Source organism: Monodon monoceros, unplaced genomic scaffold (assembly GCF_005190385.1).
Source record: "Monodon monoceros isolate NGI ecotype Baffin Bay Population unplaced genomic scaffold, NGI_Narwhal_1 Super_Scaffold_16, whole genome shotgun sequence".
Lineage (NCBI taxonomy): Eukaryota > Metazoa > Chordata > Mammalia > Artiodactyla > Monodontidae > Monodon > Monodon monoceros.
Window position 1 is genome coordinate 55,277,534 of NW_021703772.1, and position 24,380 is coordinate 55,301,913.

A 24,380-nucleotide genomic window follows, 5' to 3' on the forward strand; every position below is an offset into this window, starting at 1 on the left:
GCTGTAGAGATAAACATCCTACATACCACCTAGAATATAAGCACCAGCAGGGCAGTGCTTTTTGTATGTTTTGTTCACTGCTCTATCTCTACTGCCTTTCACAGTTCTTGGAACATAGTAGCGCTCAATAAATACTTGTTGAATGGTTGCATGAATGAATGATTGAATCAATCCAAAAAGCATTAGTGTTCTGTAACTCAAAACAATTAGTCATTAAGACAATGTTCAAAACATGGTTATATATAATTTTTTATATTTTATATTATATACATTTGATAAATATTTCCATCAAAAATATTTAAAGATTTTTTACTTTAATCAAGTTCAGTTACCTAGCAATTCTACTTATGGAAATAAGTTTCCATAAACATTTTACTGTTTTTACTGTTTTGTGTTTTATATTTTTACCATTTTATAATCATCTTAATTGCTAAAAGGTGAAAGGGGCAGGCAGGGAGAAATACAGCAAAGCTCATAATGGACTAAATATGACTGCAGAAGCTATGTGATGGGACATGTCTAGAGCTAGAGCAGCCAAAATCAATAGCTGTCTACTCTCTAAAAGTATTGCCCTATGTTCAGGCTTAATTCTTTCCTTAGAGTAAGGCAAACACCATTGTCTTGGAATTTGCCATGCTTTTTTTATTTTTAGTTCACAAACATACTAAAAACATGAAGTATTTAAATCTGAGAAAAAATGGGTTATTTCGTCTTAAAATGATCAAGATTACTAACTAAAGTGATGTATTCCAGATTTTATCCTGTAAGATATTAGTGAATATCTTGTTACAATATAATTGAGATATAGTAGATAATTTTAACCTAATGGCTTTTTTTCTTGATATATAAAGTAAATAAAACATTATCATAATGGTAGCTGTTATCTTATAATTGCAGTGGGCTTAAAATAATCCTGCACATAGAAAAGTATTTACTGAAGTTTCACAGTAGAGTGTGTGCAATGGCAGTTTCCTAACATTGTAGCTAAATCACAGTAAATAAGTGCTTTGTTTTGACCAATATACAAATAAACTATGCATATATTCAAAAATATTGTAACCTTGGCTACTGCAATACTTTTTTAACAGAGCTAGTACTATATATCTATATGTATGTATGTATAACATATATATTTAGAGAGAGAGGGAGGGAGAGAAAAGAGAGATTTGAAATGTAGAATCAGAGTTATCCATGAGATTTCATGAGTTAAAGAATGGCTGAGTTTCAGTGTGTTGGATTATGCCCAGCCGGGACCAAGCTAGTGATCAGTGATTCAGAGATTAAGCCAGAATTTTGGGAAGAAAATTATTTCATCATCGAGTGCTAACAGGATCTGGAGGTCAAATACATATGTATACAGGTCAGATTCCAGTTGCAGCCTAAGCTTCACCATATCTGGGATTCAGACATGTCTAGAAGACCAGTGAGATGTGGTCTGTTTACATGAGAGACTAAGAGGGCTTCTGAGTCAAAAACTCCCTTTTGGGAGTTGAGGCCATGGGCCTCAGTGTCTGGATGATTCCAGGTTCAGCATGGAGTTTGTCTCTTGGATTTGTCTCTTACTCCAGCTTCCCATGGATTCATGTTCTCAGCTAAGAACATGAATGAACACAAAAGGCATGGACTTTAGTATGGTTTCAGTGCATTAAATTACCCCAAGAGCACAGGGATTCCAGAGTGTCAGTAGCAAACAACAGGAAGCAGCAGCCCAATGGAAGGAAGCGTCACTATGGCCAGAGGCAAGACACCTGCCTACCAATATGACCAGCAGAGGTGGAAGGACTCACTGTGAGCTGAGTGGGCACATCTTAAGGACAAGAACCTTGAGTACTCCCAGGAACAAGTAGGAGAGATGGAGATCCCAAAATACTGGCGAGTGTGATACATACCGTTAATCACTTTCAATTCACTACTATTTGTACTCCTAGGTGGTATGGCCTAAAGGAACAGAGATTTCCTATATGATAAACCTGCAGTGAATCTTCAATAATCATTCATGCTAGGATGATACCACATTACCTTTCCACTTACCTTTTCTTCCTCTTTCACACTCTTCCACATTTGGGGATTTCTTTTCCTATTCTAGAATGCCATAAGACAGGGGGAGGGTGTTTCTGTTCATTTTGTTTTGTTTGGTTAACCCTATTTCTCCTGTTGGGAAAAATCTCCTTGAGAGGTGTGTGGTGGTGGGTGGGTGAACGGTGGTTAGAGAGTGAAAACCGTCCCAGAAGTGCACCTAGATTGTCTAAGCAGAATAAGTAGGTGAAACAACATATAATTGCTCATCCAAGAATGTCAGAAGCTAAGCCCATCTTTGTCATTCTAACATATCATTATACCTTGGGAAACAGTCCTTTATGTAGGGTCCCCTATACATGAAAAGATCACAGAACTTCCTCAAACTAATGAGTTAACTTTTTAAAAGTCTGATTCAGGTTATAATACTAGTTTATCCTTTATGGGTTGATGCCCTGTGCATTGAATGAGGAAACCAGGATCTAAAGAATGGTTTTTATCCTCATTAACATTTACTGATCTTCCTTGAACTTGAAATAAGAAAGATGTGCCCAGAAAATTTGTGCAGATTTTAGTGCCTGTTTACATCTCTTCTGCTCGGTGCGAACAGGAATAATGTATAAAGACCATATTGTCAGTTAGATCTCTTTGAAGATGACTGGTTTAAAGGCTTTTAATAACCTGAAGATGTCAGCTGTGATAACATAAGAAAATGAGTTTAGTACACCAATTATATGCTTCCGTAATTTTATGCACTTTCTTAGGATTCCAGTGCATTGGACAGACCAAACTGTTATCACTATATATGCCAGTTTACCAATTAAAACCAACTCATGGACGTCCTCATGTTATATTGCCATCTTCTATCATCCCTTCTTTCAATTCCAAACTGCAAGCGTTATGGCTGCAATCAGAGATGAACTCCTTTACAGCACTATTTAACTGCCTCAGTAATTAAACGCCAATAACTCATGTTGGGTGTTTGGGTTTGGACTGCCTCTTGCATATGTCAAGTTTTCAGTGTTATTGCCTAGGCCACAAATTAACATCCTGGTAAAGCAAATAAAGTACTGAGGATAGGTGCTCCCTGTGGCCTTTACGTACCAAAATACGAATGGCTACATCAAAAATAGAATCTTATGGCCTCCTCTGTGAGATGGATGGCAGGGGACAGGCTGAGCAATGGGATGTGATGTACTATTTTTGTAAGTAATTAAGTTTCAGGAGACACGTTTGACCCATGAAATATTCAGATGTTATAATAAGAAGTTCCTGCCCTCAGAACCGCCCTTGCCGCTATGCCGGTGGATGTGTCTGTCATAGGGCCCTGCACAAGGGTTCTTGCACAGGGAGGCAGGAGTTGGGACTGATCCCCACCTGGCCGGCCAAGTGCACGGGATGCTTTTTAGTAATGGAGCCTCCAGAGGGTGCATCTTTTTCTAATTGCAGGAAGGCAGCAGGTGTGCTGACCACTGCCCTGCCAGCTCCATTTGTGGAGCTGTGGAAAAGCCCAGTCCTTGCAGCAGCTTCTTGCAGAGGACAAGTGCACTGTATAGAGAGGGGAGAAATGGCACAGGGCACTGTGTGGCAGAGGTTTGGGTAGCTCGTGTTCCCCACCCCTGTCAGTAGGGAACATCTTCCAGCTGCTCTCCCGCAGGCTGAGTGTTCCCACAGAGGTGCCTTCACGGCCCAGGGGTAACCCCAGGCCTCAGGGTGCCAGGGAGGGAAGAAGAACTCTCCCTTGTTTCTCTAGTCTCAGCCCTCACAGCCTTCATGAAAGGCTGCCTTTGGGAATCTCAACAATGACTTTCCACTTCACTCCAGCTTATTTCTAAGGTTGTTTAAAAGATGACTTCGCAGCATTATGAACAGAATTTGGCTATCATCTTACACCTAACCTATTCTGTCTCCTCTCTGGTCCCCCCCACCTCTGGAATTGAGGGGGTTGTTTTGACTTTAAATAGTATTTATGCCGAGTTTAATATCAGATTTTTTTATCGTCAGGGAAAGTTATTGAACCTTCAGCAAGAAATTGACTGCAGGGGAAACAGCTGAGTCAGCATCCTGATGTGCATCTTCTGCTCCTAAGGCAGCAGACTGAGCTGATGGCCTGAGCTGCTTAGGACAACCCCATAAATATGTGGAGTCCTTGTGTTCAAATGTCCATGTGTTCATACACAGTCCTCTTGATGGATTGTGTCTTAATCAAATGCCACATCAGAAAAAAGATGCTTGTACTTTGTCATTCCAAGTGTAGAAAATACTAGGTGGGGTGGGGGTGGGGGGTTATGTGAGGGGAGCCAGGGCTGCGAGTCCAGGCTGATCTTTCCTCCTGCTGAACTGAGCGTCTCTGAGTGGAGGGCTCTTCAAGGACCCACCTGGCCAAATACATCCTGTGGTGACCCTGACCTCCTCTCAGATCACCTTAAATAGCCACTGTTTGTCACTTCTTTCCATTTGAAAGCTGTCTCCCAAAGGGCACTATGAACATCTACTTTTCCTGGGCGGAGATCCTCCCACTTTCTTGCCTCTACCCATTAACACAGCTGGGTTCCCTGCGTTCCTTAAGTGTCACACTTGAAGGCCCAGGGTGTCTGAGCCTGAGGGAATGAAATCAAAGGCAGTTTGGTTTTGGTTTCAGAGCAGTGACAGTCCTGAAGGTCCAGGGAAGACAGCAGTGTAGGGAGACAGCAGTGTAGGGAGACAGGGTTAGAGCCCTGACCCCTGAACGATGAAGGCAACTGTAAAGGCCAAAGGGCTCAGAACCTTCCAGAACACTAGGGCATCTGGGCCTGGATCACTCTCCCTTCTTTCTGTTTTTCTCTACTAAGAGCCATCTGCAACTATAGAGATGGAACCGGAAATAAAGAACCAATAGCCCGTCACTTCAATGATGTGGGCGTGACTTAGCCATCACAATGGTTGGTTTTCTCTCTGCTCTTTCTTCAGTTTAGGTAGAAGCCACAAACTCCTGTTACGCTCCCCTCACCCTCCTCTCCAGACGTGCACTGTAGATGTAATTGTGCAGTTATCTTTGAGTCCTCACACCCCCCACTCTCATGTGCTGTCCCCTCCATTCGGACTCGGAACGTCTCTCATCATCCTCACAGCCATCACAGTTAAGGTCCTCCTTCTCTCTCACGCAGACGGTGGCTATGCAGTGCTCTCCTGTCTGGGCTCCCTGCTGCACTCCCAGATTCATCCTGTACACAGCTGCCAAATCAGCAGTACTCTTCCGTTGGTGCCAGTTTCCTTCTCACAACGCTTAGCATCTGCTATAAGCCTTTGGAGTCCATCATTACAAATTCTTTCAATGGGCATTACAAGTGCTCTGAGCTTTAAGCTCCAGTTCACTTTTCCAGCCTGTTTCTCATGCTCCCATTTACCCACCCTTCACACGAGTTCTATGTGATGTTTTCTCTCCATACTTTGCCCTTCCCTATCTTTGTTCCCATCCTGTTCCTCTCTCTGCATATTTAAAGTCCTAACAGGCCATCTCATCCTGCTCAGTTGCCCCCCAACATGAAGTCATTCTAACTGTCCTTCAGGCCAAGGTGATCTGCTCATTCTTTCATTGTACTTATCAGTGTCTACCCTGTGATATAAATCTTTGTGCACCTGTCTAAGCATCTGGTGAAACTAGGAGCATTTTTAGGTGAGAGCCCTTGTCTAATTCCTTTTTGTAACCCTTCAATCACCTAAAGCCATGCCGTGCTCCTGGGTGCTGGAGAAATTTCTACCAAGTGACCAAATTCATTGAACTGTTTGCAGTTTTGATGGCAGAGGAAGTTACAACATGTGAGTAGAATTTTGAAGCAAGTGTCTATGACATTGAGAGTGTCTGCAAATCCTGCCTCAACCCCTTGTTTTAAGCTCTTGATGATTAGTTTTCTGGATTTCCTATGAAGCATAAACTACATGAAAATAAAGGGATTCATTGTCTTTGTTTAAGATGTTCTCTTTGGAGTATTCAGTAACGACAATATCTGTCCTTCCTTGCTCTACAGCAGGGCAAATTAATTCTTAGTTGATTCAGCAATTTCTTTAATGTTAAGTGAGATTCTTCAGTCACGTGTCCTGCTACCAGTACCCTGCTGACTAAATTCTTTAAAACTATTATTTTCTTGAATCTCAGGATTCCTATCTAATTCTTTTTATTTGTATGAGCCTGTATTCTTTCCCTTCTACCTATTTTTGAAATTATGTACTGCTTTGGTAATTCTGTATGTTTTCTTTCAGTTGAAAATGGATCTATTCAAAATCTTAAAAGCGTGTACAAATCATGATTCTGTTGGTTCCAAGGTACCATCTGAAATATGAAATTAGGAGAGAGTGTCTGATTGAAGGGTTTTCTACAGTCTCAGTAGCCAGAGCTGCCCCTTTTAAGGCAGTCTTTGTAAGGCCACAGACAGTAAGGCAAGAAAGAGCAAACATGTAAGCAGACAAAGCAGCCACCAAACCTCCTGACTCATTTAAAATTTCTAGGCCTCAGGTTTCCTCATCTGAAAAACAAAGCCATCTCCAGCTATAAAACGCTATAATTTTACAAGCCTGTAAAATTTATCTGTAGGAGGGAAGGGGAAAATAAAACAGAAAGCAACATAAAGTTGACAAAACATCTTGAGGTCCTTATAATTTCTAAATACCCTAAGCTTTAAATTAAGCTTTGTTTAAAAACTTGGTTGTTTAGTAGAAGATTTGGCTCAACTTGATTTAATTATATATTATAAGTGATTTACAAAGCCCACCGTTGCTCTGTTACATTTGAAGGGTGAAATAGTACAATAATACTCGTGAGGAAGGTAAGTGATTATTTTAGGTAAGACAAGAGGCTCAACCTCTTCAGAATAAAAACTTACACTAGTGCTACCTATAAATGTTTGAATGATAATATCTTTTTTTTTTTTTTTCGGTATGCGGGCCTCTCAGTGTTGTGGCCTCTCCCGTTGTGGAGCACAGGCTGCAGACGCGCAGGCTCAGCGGCCATGGCTCACGGGCCTAGCCGCTCCGCGGCATGTGGGATCTTCCCGGACCGGGGCATGAACCTGTGTCCCCTGCATCAGCAGACGGACGCTCAAGCACTGCGCCACCAAGGAAGCCTTGATAATATCTTAAATAATGACTTTTTAGTATATAAAAACCTTTTCATACCTTTATCTCACTTGAGCCTCACAACCTCTTGGTGAGGGCAGGGTTATCACAGCTCCATTTTACATATGAGACAACAAGAACCAAAGCACCAGCAAGAACAATGCACATGCTTGGCTTTGATTTTTCTCTCCAGTGTTTTATTTTGACTCTGAAGACAGTGCTTCTTTCCATGTGGCTGAATAGGAAAGTGTAAGCAATATCATGGATTTTTATCCTGAAGCCACTTCTTTTGATCTAACTATTATCTTGGAACCTTCATGGCATTTCAACAGCCTGAGGGCCAAATAAGCATGAATGGTGATGATGTCTGAGAAAAACAGAATTTTGGGCTGAACTTAACATAGACATTTTAAAAGAGACTTTTTGTGGTATTCTTTGGGCAATCAATATATTTTATTATTAGCTATTTTATTAGAAGCTTCTTTTTGTGTTGTGGTTGTGCCGTCCATGTGACTTCTTGCCCTGGGGTTTCAGACTGCTTAGAAACCTAAGGAAATTGGAAACAGCAAACATTATGAAGATATTGCATCATTCTTAGCAAGAGGGTACGTGATCCATTATTCTGACATCTTGCTTGTCTTCCTTACAGTCTGATTGGCTATCTAGCTGTATAGAAATCTCTCGACATCTGGAAAGCTCAAAGGAAAAAGAGCAGTCTCACTTTATTATCCTGTGCTCTCCAGACCTGCCAAGTACCTTGTAGGAAAGATAACAAGGATATGAGATTGCAAATATCAGTTTAATGATAAAGCACTTGTCAGGAGATAAAGTCTTATGCTTAAGGCATGAGAACTCATGAACTAGAGACTATTTGGGGGAAGACAGGAAGTGAAGAATGTGAGACTGGGTTTATATTTCTATATTTCCTAGGGTGATGTATGATATTAGGGACATCATGAGAAATAATCTGCATATCTGCAATATGATGACTTTAACACAAGACATTTAAGGTAAATCTTTGAGGATTTTTAGAAGTTATTCTGAATTAATCTCTGTATACTGCCCCAATTTGTGTGAGTGTGTGTGTGTGTGTGTGTGCACTTTAGCTCAAAGGGATCAAGTGATCTGGAGTTTCAACTCTGGCTTTAGAAAAAGATCTTGCGGCATTCATTGTTTCCAAAGAGAAAAGCAACAGAAAATCTGTGAGAAAACAAGATCTGAGATGAAACACTTTGGCCACTGGGTGCCATCCTTGCTCCACGCAAGGATTTGCTGAGCTGCATTTCTAGGAAAACGGTTAAAACCTAAAAGACAGTAATTTAAAAGTAATTCCAAGATCTAATAATGTTTGTGTGTGTGCATGACCTGGAATATGTTAGTGACACAGGCAGCTTATTCATTTGCCCAGGCGCGAGGCAGAAGGATTGGGAAAATCTCCCTGTGGTTCAGCCTTATCGACAAAGCCTGGTCAAAGCCATCCCACTGGCTGTATCCCAGTGGGCGGCCAGGGAGGCCCCTTGGAGGGGCTGGGAGTTGGTGGCGAAGCGATGTGGATGGTGAGGTAGTGTGGTCAGTAGCCAGAGGTCAGCTGGTCAGATACTCCATTATTCTCATTGTTGCGCATGCACTGCAGCATGCCTGCAACAGGGCTTGAACCCAGCCGTCTGAGGGGCTCTGCTCTGTCCCGTCAAAAGCAGCCCTTTCATTACCAGAGCTGGTGGAGCTATTCCACACTCTTCTTGCTAGGAATGCTGCTGGTTGGTGGTATAGTAACTCTGTTTCTGGTGCTTTTGTTTCCCTAGGAGCAATTCATGGAGTTTTTACAGACATCACCTTAACCAGGCATCAGAAGCCCCATAGTCAGTGACACAATATCTGTGCAAGATTTTGCTGTCTTTGCATTAGACACTCATATACATAAAACCAAGAAATTAAACTCAGTATTATGAACAAGAATAACCACAGAGACTATTCTTAGACTGTCGTGTAATACAGGCTGAGGTTTCCATCCAGGGCCTCAAACATTTGGTTGGGATTAAAACGAATTAGTGTGTGAACAAGCAAGAATTTTAATAAAAATTGAAAATTTGTCAGTCACACTATAACAGAGAAAACTCTAGAATCCTTTCTGTGAGACCATGTTGTAGAAGGGATCCAAGCTCAAAATAGATTTTGCCTCATGCCCCCAGGCTGGGAGCCATGCAGCTGGCCTCCTAGTTGGCCCTAGAAGGTGGCCCAGAGCAGCGCCTACGGGTACTTCCTTAGATTCACTGTAATCAAATCCATACACCCATGAAAGGACAGTGTGAGAAGAGCTGGTGAGAACTTACAAAAGGGCAGGCTGTTTTCAACCTATCCTGGGATAAAAGGCTTATATACTATTCTGCTGTTAAGCATCTCCAGGTGGATGGACTTTAAAATACATTTTCTAGGCTTACTGTAGGATAACCTGATACCAATCATTATATACATCTAAATATTGCTGTTTGCTCAGAGTAGTGCTATTATAGCTGTAGCATGCTTGCTAATCCAAAGTGCTTTCGTAGCTCTTATTTCATTGAATGTTAACAGAGAGGCCTTTTAAGGAGGCGTCGGTGGCTACATCCTATTTATGAATCAGGCAGCTGAGGGAGACAGCTCACTGCCAGTTTGGGGGACTCACTTTTTGCTGCTGAGGTCCTTTGCTTGGACTCTCCTGCCCAGTACCTGTTCAGTCCACTCAGTGTGACGGTCACCTGGAAAACAACAAACGTTTCATGAACGTTTTATCACGTGCCAGGTCTGTTTCCGGTGCTTTACCTGTATTAACTCATTTAATCCTAACAAAACCCCTACTATTATTTTTCATATTTTATAGATGATGAAACTGAGGTACAGAGAAATGCCCAAATAATTATAGGGTACAAATGAAAAAAATGAGATATAGGTAGGCATGCTGAATTTGTTATATTCCCTTTCAAAATGATGTGGAACCCTTTTTATCTTAGATTTTTCTGGTCCTGGCTTGGCGCTACCCTTATGGTCTGATTATGAGCCCTTCTGTAATTATGGCTTAGTTCCTTAATAGACGAGTTCAGATTTCAAGAGATTCTGCTGCGGGTGTTTGGGTTGATTGGTTTTTGTTGTTGTTGTTGTTGGTTTTTATTTTAACATCTTTACTGGAGTATAATTGCTTTTCAATGGTGTGTTAGTTTCTGCTTTATAACAAAGTGAATCAGCTATACATATACATATGTCCCCATATCTCTTCCCTCTTACGTCTCCCTCCCTCCCACCCCTCTTTGTTTTTAAGGTTACATAGTTTGTAAAGTAATCCAGCCCAACTGTTTCAGCAAGTGTGCTTTCTCCGCCTTTAGCATTCTGGAAAAGTAACTTCAAGGGATAGGTTTATGGGATCTAAAAGCAATTTTCCCCCCAGGGTAAATCCCAAACAACTCTTATGCTGAATGACCCCATTCCTCTCTCTACTAGGTTTATTTTCCTAACATATATTATAATTCATCTCAGGCCTTTCCGGAGGCGGAAGGGAGTTCTGTGAAAACCAAGCTTTGTGATGGTTTCTGCAGGAACAGGTGGCCATCCTCACCACTGGGCTTACATGTGTCAAAGAAGTCCGCGAAGCACTGAAGCTAGATTTTAAGGAAGGACACTTTGTACTCTTCCCCCCACTACCAAGAGGAAAGCCCTAGAATTCTGAAAAGAAAGAGAACAGGGAGAGATGCTTTCTATGACTTCGTTGCTCCAATATGAAAAATCATGGGAATCTCTCTCCCTTTAAAACCGTGGAGAAATTTATGCTTCTGCCTGAAATATCTTTCAAACCATCAGTGATCTCCTTGAATATAGCTTTCCTCTGGCTCTCTGAGAAGTTATGTGTGAGAACAAAGGCTGGTTATTTTGATAACCCCCTTGAAAACCAAAGGTCCAAGTATCGGATTGTTAGGGATGTCTCTCTGTGCAGTGGGCTATGTTCAGCATCTCTCCCCACTGGAGCTCTTTCTCTCCCTGCACAGTAATTCACTCATGAGAAGGCAGGATTGCTTAGGGTGCAAGGTCCCCGATAAATCTTCTATACGTAAGCCCGAAGTTCCTCCCAGGAAGTGCTACAAACAGGAGTACACTGCACAGCAAAAGGAAGATATGCCCCACAGACTGTGCTTGTGAAGCCAACTGACCACTCCTGGAACTGGCTGCAGCAAGCACCCCGGTGGTCCCTCAAGCCAAATGGACAGAACTATGTCACTGCAGCTTGAGCCCCCAGTTGTGCTGACTACAGCCTGGCTTTCCTTACAAAGGGGTCACCATGGCCTCTGTCAGGGCCTAAGTTTCTAATCTTTCAGCAACCCCATCTAGAAAGAACTATTCCCAAGCTCCAGTTTGGAGAATCTTAGGGAAGTTTTCCAGCTGGTCCAGTTTTGGTCAAGTGCCCATCCCTGGACCAATCAACTGTGACAGGGGCGTAGTCATTGAAGAATATGTCAGCCCCCAGGACAAAACATGGTTGGAGTGGAAGAAGGACCAGAGCCCCAGAAAGGAGAGAGGTACGAGGCAGATAGTATCACAGCTGTCCCTCACAGGTGAGGTGTATATGCACGTATCTTTCAGATTCCCTGAGGCACAGGTGAGGTGCTCACAATAGCCCCTTCATAATTCATAATTTGTAGACACTGGGTGATACCCGCCAGTGATCTATCTGCTGAAGTGGTTTCTCGAGAGACTTTGCCTAGGTCACATTATTGAAAAAAAAGTTCTATTATGTCCTGAAAGCATTTCTGTATCCAAAGCTAATCCCACTGATGGTCACCCTGATTTGGCTCTCAAACTCACCCAAACCTTATAAAGCAAATAAATATAACTTCTGGGGATGTGCCAATTAAATTGGCCCAGGAACTCCTCATTAACAACTGCTTCATCTGGTCCTATCATAACAGTGTCTTTCTGTTGTGCTTGAACATTGGAGGCTCTGATGTATAACCAGAAAAGCACCCTTCAACTGGATCCACCAATAAACCACAGATACCTTCTGGAATAGTCATTTTTTCGTGAACTAATTAGGACCTACTAAAGAATTAAACAGATCAAAGCCAAACATCCCTATATCTGATGTTTGAAACTCACAGTAAAATAGCTCAATTCCTGATCTACTTCCTGGCCTCATTAGAATTCAATTAGTAGAAGGACATTCTTTCCTAGAGGCTCTTTGGCAGATTTGTGTATGAACAGTTAACCCAGTGTTAGCAAAAGCAGTTACTTGAATCCAAACAGCTCTCCGGAGGCAAAGAGAATCCCAAAGCTGTTTAGACAAGACTTTGCTTATCCTCCCACCAGGATGCAAATATTTTAAGTGGACAGAGGGAGATAAAATGCAGTCAGTGCTGGTCCTGACACTGACCACATCCTGTGGCCCCGGGATATTTGGACTTGAAGGTCAGGGGAGGAAGGTGAAGGAAGGGGCGCTGGAGACAAGGAGACAAAGAAAAATTTAAAAGGCCTCCTTGACAGTGTTTAAATTATTTCCCTGAATAAACAAGTTTGGACTTTAAAATGTGTCAACACAGAACTACAAAAGATATGGAGAAATACACATATATTTCTAGGACAGGTAGAACTGCTAATCAGACCATGAAAACAGGGTATTGAGGGTAAGACAACCCTGAGGGGTTTTTTTCTTGCTTTTTTCCCATAACCGTTCTTCAGATGCCTAAATGTAGACTCAGGGAGATTTATTTTTCTACAGGGTATGTTATAGTTGTCACTCAGCCTTGAAATAGTTTTCCTCTCCAGTGGAACATCAGGCCAGTGATATATTTGCATAGTTGTTCCCACCTGTCACTTGTGCCAGCCTCACGCGTCACCATGCACAGAACGCCCAGCCAGCCAATGGCAGGCTTTTAAGCTGCTGCATTTATGGGATGTGTTTTCAAAATATTCGCAGTCACCCAGCAACAGGAAAAGGCATTTCATTGGCTCTCTCCCTGTCAGCTAGAAAGGAGGACAATTGGATGGACTTCATCTGTGAAGATCAAGATGAGGCAGTGGAAAGGTGGGGAGGCTGGATGTTTGAACATCCGAGCCTCTCAGTGGCAAATGTGATATTTTATAAGTATAAAGCATGATGTTTTTGTCCTCCCCCCTGGCCAGTAAAAATCTAATGTTAAAGAATAGCACTGTCACCAGGCAGGCAGTTTTCATCTGCAGTGTCATAAAGACGCATAAAAGATCAAACTTGGCCCCCAGTCTTATCTGCCCGATCAAAGGAAGGGCTGCTGAATTTGGAGCCTCAGTGAGAAATAAATAAGGGCAGGGCTTTTTGATGTGGAGACAATTAGCCTCTCTGCCACAGGTGGGATGCCATCTATAGTGGATATTCTAAATGTGATGTAAATCCCTTAAGTTACTTTATCAATATCTGATCTTGTGAATTATCTTGCCCTTAAAAATTTCTACCTCCTCTTCAGGCTGACTCCACCCCCCAACCCCCAACCCCCACCCAGAGAAGAACCAAAGAGAGGGCCAAGGTACAAGTCAAGGTGACCTGGGCTGTGAATAGCAGGCTCTTGGGCCCCCCCAGCCTCCTCTAATTTCTCCTTCAGGTGGTCCCGTGCAAGCCACACAGGAAAACAGGGTTTTCTGTTTCTGTTTTTACTCTTTTCTTGTTACTATAGGACAGAAAATTAATATTGACTGCATGCATATGTGAAATCAAAGCCATTAGGGAACCAAAGAGCAAAACAAAGCTCTGAAAAGAACTCGCCGTAAACCAGACAAGGAGAAAAATAAGTTCTTCAACTGACAGCACCCAGTCCTTGCTGAGGCCCTGGCCTCTCTTCACTTCAGGTTGTATGATGGAAGGACATAAGCTCTCAATAATTAAAAACAGCTAAACTCTAAAGGCTTCAATGCCAGGAACATGTGCATATCCTGTCATTGGTTAAGGAACGTTAGTGGAATGCAGAGCAGGCAGTTGGTTGTGAGAGCTCACTCAGTGCTCAGTGTAACTCTTCCTTGCCCACTCCCCTGAGCAACTGCCCTTGGCCACCTTAGGACAGCCAAATGGAGGGAAGGTGCTGTCTGCTCTTCCTGAGAGTTCGTGGGGTTGGAAATTAACCACAGTCAATAGTAATTATAATTAACAACGGGCAACATATTAACAGTAGATCCAATACGATTACATGCATGTTAATTCTGTACATGCACATTAATAAATTAGTATGTGAATACCATTTCTGTGTATCTCTAATGGGTATAAATATAATACAAATTTGCCTTAGCTGGACTCAAAGCTACTTGAAAATTGCTGTATCTCCAGTGCCTAACCCAGTGCCTGGCTTATAGTCGGTGCTCAATAAATATTTCTTGAGTGACGAAAGCGATACATTGATGACTGAACTGAGGTATCAGCCAGTGACACGAAATTTATGAATCTGCGTGAGTTTCACAAATGACAAACCTTGGAAAGTTATGAAACATTTCAATCTTCTTTTAACTGTTTGGGTGTATGTTTCTAGTGGAAACTAAACTCAGGAGACCTGAGTTGTAATCTTGTTCAGTCACAAGTCTATGAGATAAATATTATTATTACCTCATTTTATGGGTAAAGAAACCGAGGGCTAAGAGATACAGTAACTCACCCCAGGTCACAAGCATAAGATCTGAACGCAGGTCTAAGCCAAAGCTCATGCTGTTAGCATGGTGTGAGTCTGCCTGCACACCTGTGTATTTTTTAAGTACTGGTATGTGAGCCCGTGGAGCAGGACATGCTGCCTTTCCCCGCAGCATTAACCCTTCTGCTTCAAAGCACAGAGTAGAACGTTGAGGAGAAAATGCTTATGTTTCAGATACCATTTTGGAGATGATACAAAATAAACTGAGAGTCAAGATGCAGGATGGATAGAAAACCTAGAACTTTCTGAGCTCTAAACAGGTCATCAGGCCCAGACTGGAGTCCCAACCTGTTTCTTGTGGTGGGCCCTGTAAGGCGGGGAAACGGATTGTCTGGATACAGTTTTGCCACCGCCATCACTAGACCTGCTGCAAGTCCCAGCTCTGCCTCACACTTCTAATTCTACCGTGGGCAATGCCTTAACCCCTCTGAACCTCCCTTTCCACAGTCAGAAAAGTGGGATGATAGGAACCTCCCCGAGGGGTTGTATAAGGATTAAATGAGTTGACAGTATGGAGAGAACTGTATTTATCCTGGCACATTGCAGATGCTTGATACATATGGAACAGCTCTCTTTCTCCTATACCCTCAAATGAAAAGGGTAAAGAATCTTATTTGTTTAGCAGATTGTGAAAGGAGTCCATGGAATTACCCAGTTTTTCCCCCTGATCTTATTTAATTGATAAATGTTGGCTCCTATTTAAGGAGGAAAAGAAATGCATTCTCTATTCCATCAAAACTCTAGAAAAACTCAGAGACAAGGTGCAAATTTGAGCTAGAAATTTACATTCAACAAAGCTTTCCAAGGCTCCAGCTACCAGGCTATTGCCCCGGCTTTCATTTCCCAGGTAAACTGCACCAATGATGGGAGTTTCAGAGGCCTCTGTCACCTGCTAGCTCAAGTGGGAGACAGGCTACCCTAAGTCACGGAGAAAATCTTGGAAGGTTTACCTACAGCAGGGGGTCTCACCATTTTTTGTGGAAGAGCAATTCCTCACGTAAAGCCATGATATTAGCAGGTATGGGTTTTCAGGAAAGATTCTGTGTGAAGCAGGCAAGCCTGTCCCTTCCCACTGAAAATGTCAACAACCAAGGAGAAGGAAGCATGGGCCTGTGAAACCAGCACATCAGCTCATGGGATAAAACTTCAAGATCAATTGATGATTCAGATCTCACCCCAGAGAAAACCTTCTCTGACACATCAGAGCTTTGGAGGGCTTTTTTCTCTCTTACTCGCTGTGGTTCTATATACTCGAAAGGGGATAACTGGGATGCAGAGGTGGCCTAAGTGGCAGACCTGGGTCAGAGTGAGTATCCTGACTGGACATTAGACTCACCTAGGGATGGGACCTTTTAAAAACAATATCGATACCTGGGCATCACCCCCAGACTGACTGAAAAGAGGTGGGGCAGAGGACTGGCTTGCTATATGTTTTAAAACTTTCAGTTCATTCTATTATGGAGCTAAGAATGAAAAACACGGGTCTGACTTATTTCCAAAACTGGTGTCTCACAGAGCACCATTCCATGGAATATTAATATGTGTCACACATCCACAATAAGTGTTCTGGTAAATACTCAATTCAATAAAGTTAAATAGGTGACTTTACTGCACCATTTTTGAGACTTTATACCCTCGTGGGCATTGTGCCTCATCTGGTAGAGTACATATCGACTTTGCCCAGCCATTTTTGACCACATCTCTGTCAAAGCCTCTCAGCTAAGGGCGTCTATATCAGGGTGTCAGGGAACACCAGCCTGAACACACTCTGGCCTGGGTCAACACATCATCAAAGGAAAGAAAGGCACAGAGTCCTGAGAACAATGAGTAGGGGCATCCGGCAGTGGCCATGCTCTGTAATCTGAAAAGTTGTGGAACGTCCAGATCCTAGCATTGATACTGTTCTGAGAATAAGCCTTTAATTATTGTGTTTATCATTAAATAATAGTTGCAATAAAGACTTGTCTCAGGAATTTCCAAAGAGCAAGTCACTTTAATTACAGTAATGTATGTTTCAAAGCTGCTCCATTTTTATTGTCAGTATTTCTACCCTGAAAAGAAAATGTATTGCTGTTTTGAGTTATAAATTGCCTCAAAGGAGGGCAGCTCCTAAAGATTCATCTTGCCTTAGAATATCCAGAGATGCTCAGAGAGCAGGGCTTTACCTCCAACTGGGGATCTTGGAAAGGAGGTGGAAATAAAATGGAATTGACAATGATACTGAGCCTGAGTATGTACAGGAATTAACGACGTACTAACTATCTAACTGCCTAAAATAAAAATGGGTAGTCAGTGATTTGTATTTTACTGGGCAGAGGTGGCAAGCTTTCTTATGTGCCACTGAGATTATGTACTGTTGTAAATGAAACCTCAACTCCAATTTTCAGGGCCTGAGAAGCGAGCTCTCTGAGTCTGCATCTTCCCTTCTGCCCAGGACGTTCTCTAAATATCTGACCTATTCCCTTTTCCAGTGACCTCATCATTTTTCTGTTCGTAGTGTCAGTAGTATATAACAGTTAGCAATTTCTAAGTCATAGTAAAATAGTGACCATACTCCGTCACAAGCATCCAAGGACCTCAGAAATTACTCAAGTTATGTGTGATGAAAATAATAGTATTAACAATTATTATTATCATTATTATAGCTATCATTTATTGAGCACCTACTATGTGCCAGGCACCTTATATGTCATATCGTAATTTAATCATAAAAACAATTCTCTGAGATTAGTGATTTGGCCCTTCTTGGCCTAAGCTACATCTTAGAGAGATAAAATGACTTGCTCAAGTCAGCATCAAAGCTGGGATTGGAACTACTGCCTGTAAATGCTCTTTGCAGTAAGGCCTGCTCTTAAATGTATGGTATACCTTGTTCCATTAGTTAAAGGAAATGACAATTAATATAAAGGAGATAATGATATATGTTTATAACTTCATATGTGAACTCTTTCAGTATACTGAGACTTTAATCTCTGAATATAATTTTATAGCATTTTTTAATTTTCTTTTTTTAGCATTTTTTAATTTTTAAAAGAATATTTGGCATCATATAATTGTGGTCCTTCTTTGCAAAATGGTTTATGGGGCTGCAAAGAGCAGATTAGCGGATACATATATATTTATACAGACAAAGATAGACATACATGTACCAGCTTCTATTCCATCTAGTAAGCATCCTTTGATGTCTTTATTAGGGGAAGATGACTTTCTAGACCCATCTCTGTGGCACATTAACTCCTAGTTCTTTGGGGAGCTGTGATATTGGATTTGCTCTGTCTGGCCACATTTCTTTAATGAGCCCCTTCATGACACACTTATTGATGAGAAAGCTGGCTGGAGTGAGGAACATGTCTGTAGCCATAGAAAATAACAAAGCTAACTTGCTTCTTAATCCCACAATCACTACCCAGAAAGAGGAGAATAATGTTTGACATCCTTAAGCTGACTGAAATATGAATCTAATGTTCAGTGACCTCTGGGAAGGAAGTGTAAAAAAGAACAATAACAACAACAAAAAGCAGTTAAAAGATGAACTCCTATATCTGCAGCAAAAATAATGGTAGATGGTTGCTAAAATATATTGTGTCTCACGGGAAACTAGTCTACTCTGGCCTATACTTGCAATAACATACCCCGTATTTGACTCAAAGAAAATAGCTTTGGCAGTTTCCCACATTATTTTCACCACCTAATTCGAAAGCAGAAAATTTCTAGTTATTTCGATATTTTATTTTTATTCCCCAGAAAACAGCTTCCGATGCCCAAGAATAGTTTTATCAGTATAAATAATCTACCTTCAGGCGTTTTATGTCATATTCAGTGACAAACTATGAAATGTAACATTTTTTCTTTGACAGCCCATGAAATCCATCATCTATTTTCATAGATCTTTCGTTCAGGAAAAGATTTGAATTTTAAGGATTTATGGTCCGATCAGAAATATTTGAATTAAAGATTTTCAGCTTTTAAAATCAGTATCAGGATTTACTAGTAAAAACCTAGAGTCAGTGGGTGAAGTGTTATTGTAATCATTTATCCTTTGTGACCTTTAAAAGAATAAAAAAATAACTGCTGTCTCATGCCCGTAGTTTATATCCAGCCACATTAGATAAGAGCAAGAAGCTTTTTTCCTTCACCCTGTGGTTCATGACTCTTGGAAAAATTACCCATATACTGTTGCTAGGAAGCCGAGGGCACTGAATGAGCTCAGTATTTAATAAGACACGAATAGATAAGACAGAAAAAGGGCTTTATTCACCTGGTGTGTCTTTGTAAGAGTAACTGGCATGATGAGAAATATGACTTGATTCACTTTTAGAATATAAATTTACAGTCTATCTACTCTTTCTTAGATGGGTTAGTGCACAGTTCTATATGGATCCATAAAATGGACTCAGTCTAAAGTTTCCATGTAATCAAATCATTATTATAAAGGAAAACTATTTCTTCTTAGTGGTAATTACAATTTTTAAGAATATTCTCTCTTGGATAAACTATATTATTTATAATTTATTTGATGAATTAAATATGTTTCCATATTTCCTTGGTATAGAAGTATAAATGTTGGTATAGAAGTATAAATGTTTCCATATTTCCTTGGTATAGAAGTATAAATAGGACCATGATGTTAAATGTATCATCTAAAATGCCTCATAGTCAAGGCAAAGCTACATAATGCTACTAAGTAGGTCAGATCTAAGACAGAGATGGAGCAGAGCGCCCTGAATGTTTGTAAATTTTGCCTCAAACTGGAAGCCCTGGACCAGGAATCAGGAGATCCTGATCCTGACTCTGACACCGACAGGTGCTCTCACCTTGGGCAAGTCATTCAACTTCTCTGGCATTAAACTAGAAGACACCAGCCTTCTATCATTTTCCAACTTTCTGAGTGATAGTCAGAGACCCACACCTATTCTCCTTTGTTTCTAATGAGCTGAGCTGAGGATGAGACAAAGGTCTCAAATGCTCTCATGAAATCCCAGAGTGCTACAGGCAATCCAATGACAGGCAGTCTGCAAGTCGCCCAAGAACCCAAAGATTCAAAATGGAGTTCAGAATTAGAAGGACCATGGGGGTGTGTGTGTGTGTGGAAGGAATCATTCCAGCATCCCTAAGGATTTAAACTGGTCCAAGAGAGCTGTTTTGAATGCTCTCCTTGGACAACTCTTTCCTGAGTTCAGAGATCCCGAGCCATTTGGGGCTTGGCCCAGACCCTCCCTAGCAGACTCCCTGTACTGCCCTCAGCCCATCTAGCTGGGAAGTGTGGTGACTTAGGTGCAAGGAGGGCTGGAACCAGCTGCTGAGAGCTCAGGGCCCACAGCAAATGAGTGCAAAGTGGAGCATAGGACAGGGCAGATCAGGGTAGTTCCCAGAGCAGGGGTGGACTCAGAGATGGGAGCTAACCTGTCAAAACAGGGCCCAGGTGAGGGACCATTAGGTAGTATTTCAGGAGCAGTGAAGCAGGTCCCTGAGAAAATCTTTGGTGCTTCTCAAGCCATTCCTTCTCCTCCACCTGTGTGGAGAGTATTCCAGAGTACTTGGTGTTACATGGAGGCCACAAGTCAACCGTTTCCCCACTGCATCTTCCACCACCACCTCAGTGAACCTTCAGGACATTTCTGCTCCCCACTCTCAGCAGCTGAGATCATGAAATGTTTTCCTCCCTTCCCTTCTCCTCCCCTGTGCCCACACACCTCATATCCACCCTCCAACCCTAAGTTTTGCTGTCATAGTTTTTAATACTTTCTCGTCAAGGTGGTTATTAGGTTTCCCCAGGCAGTCAATATCTATCTTATTTCAGTAATCCTTATTAGACACTTATATTAGATAATCCCAGTCAATCTTTTATTATCTCCCAGGTAGATTGAGCTCTCTATGTTGCAAGTTTCATTGCTCAGCACAATTTTCCTCTCCTCTTCATCTTTCACTCTCTCGGAATCTCTGTTCAGGCCCACATTTTGGTTAGGGCCTCTGAATCCTTACCTAGCAACAAATATAGTTCTCTCTCACTGGCAGGTGAAGCTCATCTTTGCTGGGCGTAGGAATCTAGGGTTGCATTTTTTTTTTTTTTTCTCATGTGTGCTCAGATGCTATCCTTTTGCGTTCAACGTTGCATTGAGAAATAAATACCAGTCTGATTCTTCTTCCTTTTTAAGTTACTCATTGTTTCTGTTTGGCAGCTTGTAGATTTGTTTTTCCTGCTACCTTAGTTTTCAGGAATTTTATCAGAACATGCCTGGATGTAGGCCATTTTTCATCATTTCTACAGACTCTGGTCTTTCTTCAATTTAGGAAGATGGTCTGTTTTGGCTGTTTCATTATTTCCTTTCCTCAGTAGGTTCCTTATTCCCCTTCTGCAGTTCCTGGTGTTTATTTTTTTTTTTTAATTGGGGTATAGTTGTTTTACAATGTTGTGTTAGTTTCTACTGTACAGAAAAGTGAAGTAGAGTTCCCTGTGCTATACAGCAAGTTCTCATTAGTTATCTATTTTATACATATTAGTGTATATATGTCAATCCCAATCTTCCAATTCATCCCAACCCCCCCTTCCCCCCTTGGTGTCCATATGTTTGTTCTCTACATCTGTGTCTCTATTTCTGCCCTGCAAACCAGTTCATCTGTACCATTTTTCTAGATTCCACATATATGCGTTAATATATATTTGCTTTTCTCTTTCTGACTTATTTCACTCTGTATGACAGTCTCTAGGTCCATCCACGTCTCTACAAGTGACCCAAGTTCGTTACTTTTTTTTTTTTTTTTTGCGGTACACGGGCCTCTCACTGTTGTGGCCTCTCCCATGTGGAGCACAGGCTCCGGACATGCAGGCTCAGTGGCCATGGCTCACGGGCCTAGCCGCTCCGCGGCATGTGGGATCCTCCCGGACCGGGGCATGAACCCATGTCCCCTGCATCGGCAGGTGGACTCTCAACCACTGTGCCACCAGGGAAGCCCCCAAGTTCGTTCCTTTTAATGGCTGAGTAATATGGAATTCCTGGTGTTTGCTTATTTTCCTCCTGGATCTATCCTCCAAGCATTTTGTTTTTTCCCTCTAGATTTCCAAATGGTTTCATTTTTCTTGTGTGTCAATATATTTCTCCTACTTGATCTCTCAACTGAGTACTTGGCACAGGAACCATCTTTTCCAATTTATCTACTGAATTTTGTTTTTAAAAGTTCCATTTTTAGTCCAATTTCTCTGCTGTAATCCTTAAATGTGATGGCAATAATCCTTAAATGTCGGTGATGATGGTGATGTACAAATTGTCTTCTGTCCTCCTCCAGCAGCTTTGTCTCTCTGTGACCTGACTTCCTTCCTATGCATTGCTCTTTTGCTTTGTTCACCGGGGCTTAGGTCCAACTCCTGGGAGACTTCAGTAGCAGCAGTCCAAAGAACATGGGAAGGCGCAGAGACCCCATAGGTGAGCGACAGCTAATAGGCAGGCGGCTAACCTCTGTGGGGACTTCAGCAGAAGACCTCTTGGCTTCCTGGGCCCATCAACTGGCTGCAAAGGCTGATACCATCCCTGCCTCTCAGCAGTGGAAGAGGACTGAGCCCACCTGATAAGCTTGAGGAGAGGGTGAAGAGGGGCCTGGGAGAACAGTTATATTCATGCCATTGCTGCCCCTCCCCTCCACAAAGGACCACAGGGGGCTAAGTATTCCTTGAATATGGGGGGCTCTTCAGCACTGGGCCCAGGCTCTCCTCTGGCTCAGAGAAGCCAGAATCCAATCTAGTCTTCAGACCAGAATCCTGGCAGAGCCTGGGTTTTCCTGGCACCCTAAAGGGCCTGCAAGCCTGCCAGTGGAGGGGGGCTGGGGGTGACTTCACAACCCAGCATATCACCAGCATCACCTGGGGAATGTTTAGAAAATAAAGAATTCCAGGTCCCCCATCGTAGACCTATTGAATCAGAATCTCAAGACAGGGCCTGGGAATCTGGATTTGTAATCTACTCAAGTTAATCTAGAACAGAACTGCGTATCGAAACCACTGATTTAAGGTGGAAGCTGGTGCTTCCACCTAAGAGTGCTAGGAGCCCATTCTAGAGGTGCTTGGGGCTGAGTATACCCTGGTGAGAGTTCTGGCCCTTGTGCTTTTACACCCAGGGGTGCTAAGTCACCCAAAGACCTGAGATATGCTTAATCTCTTTTTCTTTCTCAGTAGCCAGTTTTTCTCTCTCCTTAGACCATGATTTTTCTGTGACATACAAAATCTGCTATTGTTTGAGGTAAGAAGGAAAAGTATTCCTGAATGGAAACAGTTATCCTTTACTATGGACACTGGACCTATAAAGCCAGGGCAATATAGAATGAGGAGGGGGTGCAAAGGAAAGGGTCATTAGAGCTACTTTCATTAGGTTATATTGAGGAAAGAACCACAACAAAGGTTTGTTCTAGCTCTCATTCTGTGTCAGTTATAGGTCGACTGTGGCTCTGTGGCTCCCCCCACCCATCTTCTTCATTCCAGGATTCAAGTACAAGACAAAATGACACCGTGGGCCTTACAGGTTTGCTCCATGTATGTGTGGGGTGGGGTGGTAGACAGTCATCTCCACTCACATTCCTTGGACCAAAGCAAGTCATGCCAAGCCTGAAGTAAATGGGCAGGGAAGTATCTCCATTCCACAGGTGGAACTGGGTCGTGTGGTGGTACAAGGGCACATAGAATCTTCTCACATGGAGGGGAGCAAATAATCAGGAATAATTATACCATTCATTATACTTACTGAGCAGGAAAGCATCCCCTTTAGAAGTTATTCCCATAAGGAGGCCCAATAAGGAAAATCACCTGATAGACAGTTACTGAATAAGGTGATCTGGACCAATGGCCAGCTGCAGGTCCTGGCTGGTGGATCTCAGGTACTCCGTGATTCAGGAGGAGGGGAGATGTTCTTTCTCCTCCTGCCTTCCACAGTGTGAATGTTCAAAAAGGAATTCAGAGAAGGTTTGAACATGCTTGGGATTCATGCTGATCTATCTAATGTTGTTACATAGTCATAAAAAGCATGGAACATTCAGAGTGGCCCAACTCATCAGCACTCTCCCTCAGCACAGAGCATCACTGTCAGACCTCAGGCACGTCCTACTAGGTCACCACGGCATATTTCTCCTCCTCCTGCCTCCCCCTCGGAGCTCTTCCACACACTCTTTTCTTCCCCTCCCCCAATATCTTTTTTTTTTTTTTTTTTAATTTCTACCCCATCAATATTCTCTCCTCCCTCTGCTTTCTAAGCTGGCATCCTCCTTTGGTGTTAGAAATTTTTAAGTCTCCTGCCCAGCTCTTCCCTTCTTGCTTGGTATCACTGCTGGGCAGGGGCAGAGGGGGAGGGGAGGGGAGGAAAGCCCCAAGGTGGTCCGGATGCCGGGTGGATGATCCAGATACCTAAAAAGCACGAGCTATCTCACCCAGCCAAGGCTGACATAGATTTTAGACTCCCCTGCTCACACGGTCTCTCATTTCCAGCTTGAATTTCATGCTTGGGCCTGTTTAGTACTCTCTTCCTGAGTGCCGGCAGTTAGAGTACAAAACTGTCCAAAGCCTTTGCTCTACCACCCTTTTCCCTTTCCCCTTAGACTTCTCATTTCTTCTTAACTTGTTCAAGCTTC

General features: G+C 42.3%; 1 protein-coding gene across 2 annotated transcripts in view; it reads left to right on the plus strand.

Annotated features, from left to right (window-relative positions):
- PDE11A (phosphodiesterase 11A) overlaps nucleotides 1-24,380 on the plus strand; it is a 415,741-nt gene that overhangs the window by 274,600 nt on the left and 116,761 nt on the right. The window lies entirely within an intron of this gene.